At 38.5% G+C, this 9930-nt stretch overlaps 1 long non-coding RNA gene across 1 annotated transcript in view; it reads left to right on the top strand.

The window, feature by feature from the left end:
* Positions 1-2416: 2416 nt before the first annotated feature.
* The window catches only part of LOC117951396, a 21323-nt gene continuing 13809 nt past the window's right edge, over positions 2417-9930 (top strand). Inside the window, exon 1 of the long non-coding RNA XR_004658161.1 lies at positions 2417-2475. This is a non-coding gene — a long non-coding RNA (uncharacterized LOC117951396). The remainder of the gene's footprint in view (positions 2476-9930) is intronic.

Consider the following 9930-nt stretch of genomic DNA (forward strand, 5'->3'; position numbering starts at 1 on the left):
TGAAGTTGTGGCCCTTCTCCACATGGGGTTCAAGAAAAGTTTGAATTTCCAGCTCGCTCCATTAGTGGTGAAGGAGTTAGCTAAGGCTAACGCTAGCAATGCAAAGCAGATATAGTGACCAAATGTTAGCGATTGGTTATGGCAGATCCAGAGTGGCTCTGGGCAGATCCAATAGTTTTTAACTTCAACAGAGTACCCCGCCTTCAAGGAAGTTAACACTTGTCAATGGAGAGGCCACCGGCCAGACTCTCTGTAAAAATGAAATGGACCAGAGTCTGGTAGGACCAGGCTCAATTCAAAGTGCTTTACATAATATAACAGCTAAAATAGAATAAGACCGGTATGAAATATAATTGTAAAGTTACAGTACAGCTAGAGTGGCTACTTTAGAAAAGGTAGCAATAAAAAATAAAAGTCTTCAGCCTTTATTTAAAAGAACTGAGAGTTGCACTGGACCTGCAGTTTATTGTTTTTATGTGTCTTGCTGCAAAAAACATGCTGCTTCCTCACGTTTAGTTCTGACTCTGGGGACAGAAAGCAGACCTGTCCGAGACGACCTGCGAGGGCTGGGTGGTTCCAAGTGTAGCAGCAGATCAGAAATCTGCTCAGTTTTGTTGGGGAACTGTGAGCTGAGCTCTACTCCAGTGTTATTTGTCCCGCTAGTCAGTCACCTTGGCGCTGCCGGCCATTACAACTCTTATTTTTCAGGGCTATAATGCCGTTTAGAGGCTAAACTGACAGATTGTCCTAAATGGCAATAAAAGCCCAGACAAGACAGAGAGCTCATTCAACAAACACCTCTCAATAACACCAATGACAGCTTAGGTCAAGGCTGTGTATGCCGTGCACAGTTATTTTTGGGGGCAGGTGCTAAAGTGTATAATAACATTCTCTCGATAAGAAATCAAGGATATTGGTCTTATTTCGACATTGGATGGGGAACACAATAAGCTTTACAAAGCTTAATTTGCACTAGTTATTTGCTTCCATAGTCAAATTTTCTCTCGTTAATTTGCTGGTCACATGGCTTGTTGTTACATAATAATAATAATAATAATCTTTATTTTTATACTGCATTTATAGTGCATCAACCTCCATGTTACAAATGCTCAAAAACACATTAGGTTTTTTAAAGCAACCAATACAAATAATTTGATCGATTTTTTTAACGAATAAAAATGACAGTTTTCAGCTTCAATAAAATCAAGAAGGCCCTCTAATAAAGATATGTTATAAGAAGGGACTTAGCTGAGCGTGTGTCCTCGGGCTGGTTGATCCAGAGCATCGGGGCCTTGACTTCTACTACTTTACCTTTCAGCCGGGTCTCTGGAACCCACAAAAGACCTCTGCCGGGAAGAGTCTTAACCCTCGTGTTGTCTTCCAATTGACCTGAAACTTTGTGTTTTTCTGGGCCAAACTGACATTTAGATGTTTTTTCCTACACCTTTCTTAACGTTTTTTTCCAATTTGTTTCCAATTTTTTGTCACTTCTATAATATTTTGGTATTTTTTTTTACAAGTTTTTTTCTCACATTTACCAAATTTTTTAGTCACTTCTTTTTAACAAGTTTTTGTTACCTTTGGCGATTTTTCAGATTTTGTTTGGTCACTCTTTTCAGAAAAAACATTTTCATTTTTCCTGCGTTTTTTAAGCTTTTCCCAATATTTGTCACTTTTTCCTACGTTCTTTGTTCATAGTTCTGATATGTATTATTCTTTTGTAAACGGGTCAATTTGACACCGAGGACAACAGGAGGCTGAAAAGTAATCAGTTCTTCTTTTCTTCTTCTCTTAACCTTTGTGTTGTCCTTCTGGGTCAAAATTGAATATGACATTTTTTTTGTCATCTTTGACGTTTTAGTCACTTATTTTGCTGTTTATTTATTTTTATTTTTAACGTTTTTGTTTCTTTAAAACTTTTTCTTTCAACGTAATTGTAGCATTGCATGACATTTGCAGTGCTTTCCCCCCCCACAAATTGAATAAAAAACCTCAAAGTCAATGACGGTAGTGAACTGATCCTTCACTGATCCGTTTGGTAAAAAGAAATCCAAATTGCTGCTACAGAAACTTTAAAAGAAGGTCAAATTTGACCCAAAGACAACATGAGGGTTAAACTTTATTCAAAAACATACTGGGAACCAGTGTAGAGAGGCTAAAACAGGAGAGATGGGATCATGTCTCTCTTAGTTCTGCATACTCTGAAATCAATTTACAAGTCAGCAAGTGAAAGTCTCTCAGCAGGCTGTCTGGCACGTAAACTGCTGATCAAGACATCCTTCCATCCATCTGTTGTTAGTCTGGGTGTTGTGGAATTTCCAGCTTATGAACTCATGCTATATGATTGTTTAAGAGAAAGGCCTAAGGCATTGCAATTCAGTATATTGTCAACCAATTATTGAATAGAGACAGAATGCTGATTGGTTGGAGAGAATCATCACTAATCACTGCATCATCATCGCTAGCAACAGATGGGTTCATTAGAAACTAATTTGCCTTCTGGTTGTGGCAACACGCCGAGAATCAAAAACAACACACCTTTGACGTTCCGTGTGCGTGTCATGTTAGGTCACGGCAGTTTGCTGCTATGACGACCAGCCACGCTCGCCTCAGACATGAGGCGGTTATAATCTGCAATGGAAAAAGTCGAGTCAAGCCAACCAAGTACCATTAATTGAAAAACGGCATAAGTGGAGAGCTTAGGCCTTCCTGTTTTTGGTTTATGAATGATTTTAAATTTAGTTTTTTTTTTCTCACTGGTAAAGGTAAAATTGAAAGAAAAGTGTGTAGTGACATATCTAGGACTAATCTGTTTTGATTAGTCTTCCCTTGTGTGCTGCTCCTAAATATTGATTTTATTTTCATTAGCCTGTTAAAGCTTTTTTGAGTTGTGATTTTTTTAAAGCAATTCCACCCTTTCTGTTTGTTTTTGCTAAGTTGATTCTTTTCTTTCTTTTACATTGACATTTCCACAATATAAAAAAAATAACTTCATATCCCGGGGAATACTTTAACACTATGTCACCGTGGGAGACAGGAGACGTAACAGCTGTAGGATTAGACACACTGCCTCATCCTGCAAGGCCATGGAGAAAGTAACACATTTTGTCTTTGCTGAGATATTTGGGTGCCCGCAATTTCTTTGTTTTCATTGAAAGTCCGGCTAAACTAAACGCCTTCAGCATGAATTTAAATACACCTTCAGGAAGACGTGAACTTCAGAAGTTGGGACGCAACCTACACTGTACTATGTAATCCTAAAATCTCCTCAAATGAGAATGAATGAAGTGCTTCTGTGTAACTCATCAAAGTCCCAAAAACTTTCTTCACGTACAGTATGTGAAAAGAGTTTAGCTGCTGCTGAGTTTTCCCTTAACATGTGCATGGAAAAGGCTGATCAAGAAATCCTTCCGTCCAATCCGAAGTGAACACAAGCTGGTGAGTATCAGTTCCACTTGTTGCCCAAAATCCTAATACTAAGCAGTTAAATTCACTTGTAAACACTAGCAATATGGTAAGCTTCTCTCTTTGGCGGAACCATAGACAGTTAAAGAAATGGACCAGCAGACCCCGTTGTTCTGGACGTAGACCAGTGAAGGATATTAGAAGCTCTTTTCCGGTCATAGCTGAGCGTTACTGCGCAGCCTCCAACTGAGCTTGACAACATAGATGTGACAAAGTGTCTGAAAGTCGTAAGTCTTGTCAATCAGCAGAGGCGGAGAGTGTAGGTATATGTTAGGAGATAACATGGACACAGGCACTGCTGACTAACATGCTAGTTAACATTAACATAGGCACAGGCTAATTAATGCTAAGTAACATGGTAGTTAACAATAGTAATTAAGCCTAAACAGATAATGTAAATCCAAACTGTCTGCAAGCTTATCCTGTAGGCTACTATACGGTAATTCGACTAGTTTAATCTATTAGGTTATGACACAATTGTTAGCCTATTTTTATAAAAACGTCTGCTATGGAGCCATAACATGAGCTGCAAGGTAACGGAGCCTTTTATACATTGTTATTTTTCTTTAGAAATAAACAACGCACAAATAGAGTCTTGAAACGCGTCAGATGTAAAGCTATACAATGTCAAAGTGGCGCCAAAATGAATGGCGGTCAATGGGATGCTACTGGCGGGTGATGGCTTGGTAGCATCAAAATGGCGCCATGCTTACCCCCCTTGGGTGGAACCCAACTACTATTTTCTATTTCTTTCACAATTTTCCACTAAAATGTTTTAAACTAACTAAATGTTTTCACTAATATTATGAAACTCACACAGACAATCCACAATCAAAATAACACTGTAAACAAAACAAACAAAAATATATTTGTTTGGGAGTTACTTTTCAAGCTTTTCACCTTTCCTCCTCATGTCTTCATCTAAATCTTTTCTTTCTATATGTTTTGGTCTATATTCCTCGTCGCTGGTTTTGGTTCTGAATATTGTCAATTTCTCCCAATTTTCTTCAAGCTGGCCTTGTTTAGTTCCAGGTGGTTTGTCAGTTTCTCCTTCATATACACTTCTTGTACTATACCTATCCATTCTTCCTTATAAGGAGGATCCACGTGCCCCATTTCTTTGTTATAGCTTTCCTACTAGTTATCAGTAGTATTTTAACCAAATATGTATCTGTCAGTCTTACACTCTCTTTGTAGAATTAAAATTACAGAGGTACTGTACCCTGTAGCTCACAGGAAGATCATACCCTAGTAATTTTTGTATAGTTTTCTGTACAATCCTCGAGAACTTCAGTACTTTGTGACATTTCCCAAATATGTGTGAGTGGTCTGAATCCTTCACACTCTCCGGCATTTTATACTTGTGCTTTTATACTTACTCTTGACCTTGGCAAAACGAAAAAACAAATCCAATTTTTCCAAGAGAACTCCCTCCATATTAGAATTGGTGGTTGTGTGTGTTTTCCACGTCTTGCCAATCATCATCCGAAATGTTTGTGTTAAACTGTGATTCACATTTTTTATTTTTTTTATTTTTTATGATTAGTTGTATGTTTATTTGTCATCAATTTTTTATATTAAGCAGATTTGGTTCTAATCTTTATTCCTTTACATGTATCAATTATAATGTGAATCACACCATTCACTTCCATGAAGGGATCTATCTGGATTTCTTTTTCATAATAGTCTCTTAGTTTTAAAATTCATACTCAAACCATATTTATCTTTCATGTTTTGGAAACTCTCCAGCTGTAAAGTACACCATGCCGTGACTCCCTTGTCTACCCACTGTTTGAATCCTTCATCATATTCAGCTGGTTTGAAATTACTGTCAAATGCTACCCATTTAAGCACTTTTGTTTCTTTTCTTTTCTCTGTAATATTGTATTACTCTGAACCATAATTCCAGTTTAAATGAAATTGAATCCATATGTATATTTCTTGGTCTCTAATAACGCTTTGGATTGGATATTTTCCAAACTCTTTTTCCATCCACTTTGCGGTGTAATTTGGCATACACCAGCATATAATATATACCTAAATTGGGCAGCATAAAAGTACTGTTTCAGTTTTGGGAGACCCATACCTCCTTTATCTTTTGAAGCTGGAGAGATTTTTGTACCTAACTCATGGCTTTTTCCCTCCCTAAATGAACCATATTATCTTGGCCCAGTCACAAATTGTCATTTATCTTTGTCTTTACTGCCTTGATTTGTTTATATACCTTTGGATCTTCTTTTATTTCCCTCTAATTCCCTCAGTCTGTCAGTATATGCTCTATATGACTCTAACTTAAGTCGTTTTGCATGTGGCATTTCCACTATCAATTTCCCCCTAATGACCACCTTCATGGCATCCCATAATAATGTTGGGTCTACTGCTCCATTGTTATTTTCCGCTATCTATTTTTTTATTTATGCTTTTACCTTCTCTTTTTGTTCATTAGTCATTATTCCCACATTCAGTCCCCATACAGTATTTTGTTTCCTGTTACTTAAACAAATTTTTAAATAGAGTGGATTTTGGTCTGACACGTCTGCCTCTCCTATCTTACATTAATTTAGTATCCATCTCCTAGACTATTTTCTACTGAATATATATGAACATTCAGTAGAAAATAGTCTATCCTTGAATGAACTTTATGTTGAGTTGAATAATGTGTAAAGTCTTTTTCCAAAGGATGCAGGCTTTGCCATATATCCCCATCCCTTCGAGTGACGCATTGATAAATCTTGTTAACTGCATATTAGTTCTTTTGAGACTCTTGTCCACATTGTGATTCATGATGTTTAAATTGCGCCCGACAATAAGAATTCCTTCAGTTTCTACTGCCATGACATTAAAAAAAAGACTAGAAAAAGTATTTGTGCATACACATTTACCATTGTGATTGGTTCATTTTCTAGTCTTCCTTTTTCTATTATATACCTTCTGTCTTTGTCTTTGGATACTTTTTCATGATAAAATTGCATTGTGTTTGATATCAATGTACCAACTCCCCATCTGCGTCCCTCTATGCAGATACTACAGTATTAGCTCCTGTAGCTGTACTTTTTTAATTTTCTTGTTCTAATTTAGATAAATGTGTCTCTTGTAGGAATATAATTTGTGCTATTTCAAGTTTGTCATCACCCTTTTCTCTTTTTATTGGTACATTTAACCCATTCACATTCAGCGACATTATTTTGATGTTATTCGTCATTAATATCATTTACTGCTTTCTGAAAATGTGCTCCCAAACAGTTTTAAACTACATAATCAGGAACATTTACTAACTGAACACAAACACCTCAAGGACTTCCAAACATGGGGTATTCTGTTACTCTTCCCCGCGTCCCTGTTGGTGTGTGGAGGGTATATCCTCATCTCTAATAAGGGCCCCTCACTACACCTAGGTACATCCCCCAACTTGTGGGGTAACACAGCATCTACACATGTGAAATCATTTTAAATACCTTGACCGCTCGAGATTCTCACTCCCATCTTGTAAAATATGGACGCTTGGTCGGGTGCCTGTATCGTGGTACTTGACACTAAAAGTCTCTTTTAGTGTCCCCGTCCTGTGTATGCCCTTTGTTTCTGGTCAATTTCTGTGGGATAATCATGCTCAAAGTAGATTTGTTTGCCCCCCTCTTCTGCCAGGCCCTCTTCAAAATTTCCTTCGTCTCGAACTGTAGGAAGTTGACAACGATTGACCTAGGCGCAGCGTTCAGGGTTGATTTCTGGGCTTTGGGCTCACTGGATCTGGCGCTTGGATTCAGTTTTTAAGATCTGCTTCAGGTATATGTCTGCCGAGCTCCACTCCCTAAATGAATGTCCTGACCCATGGTGTCAAAAAGGGATGCCAAGAGTCGCAAACAAGCGTGTCTAAATATAACGCCAAAGGGCTAGAAGCGAGTCCTAAGAGCATCAAATAGGGATTTCAAGGGTCAAAATGTGACGCCAACAGTCCCTACTAGTGTCCTATCAAGGACACTTTTTGCATCAATAACAAACAACAAAGGCACCTTACCAAGATTCGCTTTTTGACGCGATGGGAGGGAGAATATGTTGTAAAATCACATCATGTTCCTGCAGCCCTTTGTGTCCACCAACAAATCTTGCATTCATCTGTTTGTATAAATAAAGGTTTGACCCTCTGGGCTAAGGATTCATGATGTGTGCCTCTAAACGCAGTTTTGCTCTTAAAAAGATGATCAAATTAAATGAATAGGTGAGACTGGGACAGCCCTTTCAACCTGCAGTCTACTGCAGTTTACTGCAGTTTACTGGTTGCTGATCAGTAAACCTTATTAAATTGACTGAAAGCCCTGTGGCGTATCAGTCCTACTTGATGTTATTGTTTCCCCAGTCCTCCCACTCCAACCATTACCCCAGCCCTTTAATCTAGTTTGACTAGTGTTTTGCTTCAACATAAAATCTAATTTTTATTTCTTGCACCTTTATTTACACTTAGCCACACACTGTATGTGCATTTCTCTGAAGCTGTAACTGCCAAAAACACTAGAAAAAGAAGAATGTTTGCACTTTAGCAGTCTAGTTACAGCTAGCTTAGCTAAGTAGTTAGCAACAATCCGTAAATGAACACAAACACATTCATGCATCTTTTTTCCTGTGAGTCAGACTTCAACTCATCTGGAATGCATTTAAACATGGATACATTTACACAATGTGTCATGGTCACAGGTTGTCATTTTTCATTTTGGATTTGTTGCCAAAGTTTCAAGATGGCTGGTCGGAGGGAAGATTGCAAGGAGGGGAGAGTACAGGGAGAGAGGAATGGCGTGCTGTAGAGAGAGTAGTCCCGCATTGCCAGACCTTCCTTCACAGCGCTGCGGAGGAGGGTGTAGCTTTTTAAAAACCAATTACAATTGCCATAGGCGGCGCTATGCATCACACAAAGCCATTCTGTACATTTTATGTGGCACAGCCATCAAATTCCACAAAAAACTACAAGATATCCTAAACTCAGCCGTCTACTCACTTACTCTAGCACCAAAGGCCACATCACTCCAGTCCTCCAAGACCTCCACTGGCTCCCCATCCAACACAAATTCCAACCTCAGATGCCAACCTCCTGTCCCCTCTCACCCGCCCCAAAGCACCAAACCGGGGAGGACAGGACCTTCTCCGTTGCTGCCTCTGGAACTCTCTCTCCCCATAGACCCCAGACTTTCCACATCACTTGCTCACTTCAAAACCAAACTCAAAACCCAGCTCTTCATCGCAGGTTATAATTTGTAACCAAATTAGTTGTTTTCCAATAGTTTTTTGTTTTTTATCCTGTTTCTATGCTGTTTTTCTGCAATTTTTTATATGTATCTCTAGTTGTTACTGTTTTTTTGTGATCAATTTTTTATTTATTTTTATATATTTAAGGAACAAACAGGGACAAACAATTACAAACAATACACTGAGACGGGGAAGGCGTCCCAGGACCGAAAAACTAAAACTAAAAGATAAAAACAACAACAGAGAGGAAAGATGGGAGGGAGGGAGGGAAAACAACACACGCAGAAACAGACACACACAAACAAACACAGACATACACATACACACTTGTTGTGTATTGTATGTATGTATATTGTATCCTAGTATTTCATTTATATTTATATTCTGTGCTGTGTGAATGATTTTGCAGCTGTAACACTATAATTTCCCAATTTATTGGGATCAATAAATATCTATCTATCCATTTATCTATCTAACTATCTTTCTATCTATTAGACAGACACAAGACAAGGGACTAAACACCTTAGAAGTTAGATTCAGCAATGTTCTGCCAGGTGTCCAGATTTTTTTCCCGGCACGCTATGCATGTGCGCCGTGAAGAGTTCAGAATCAAGACATTGACAGTAACAGGCACAGCAACATTAAGGTGGAAGTTTTGGATGCAATATTGTTCCAGAACTGACCAACAGGACTGCACTCCCAGAACATGTAACGATATGTACCTTATTCTTTTATTGGGCATAAAGTGCACAAAGGGCTGTTTTTTATTTGTGGTGCATTTTCACTGGATTAAGATATATCCTATGAATAAAATTGTAGCGAATCTGCTGATGGTCTGGATCTGCATTATGTCAGTCGAGAGCAAAGTCTGGCCAATCAGGTGCCCAGATCCTCTCAATAGGAAGATTAGAGTGATCAGATATCACTAAGAACTGATAAAGCCTAGATACCATATCACAGTTTTAAGCTGCACAAAAGCTTCCGGATAGAATGGATGGGCAAAAGCCTCTGCCGAGGCCCGGCATACGCCATGAGGGTTGATCTTAAAGGTGCTCTAAGCGATGTCACATACAGCAAACATCTTCTCACTATCTGCGAGCTGCCTGTCCCCAGAACACACTTTAAAAAACACTGTCTCTGTAGCTTTATGCTTTATTTTATTTGTATAGCACATTTCAGCAACAGGGCAATTCAAAGTGCTTTACACAAAATCATTAAAACAGATAAAACACA

Source organism: Etheostoma cragini, chromosome 10 (assembly GCF_013103735.1).
Source record: "Etheostoma cragini isolate CJK2018 chromosome 10, CSU_Ecrag_1.0, whole genome shotgun sequence".
Taxonomy (NCBI): domain Eukaryota; kingdom Metazoa; phylum Chordata; class Actinopteri; order Perciformes; family Percidae; genus Etheostoma; species Etheostoma cragini.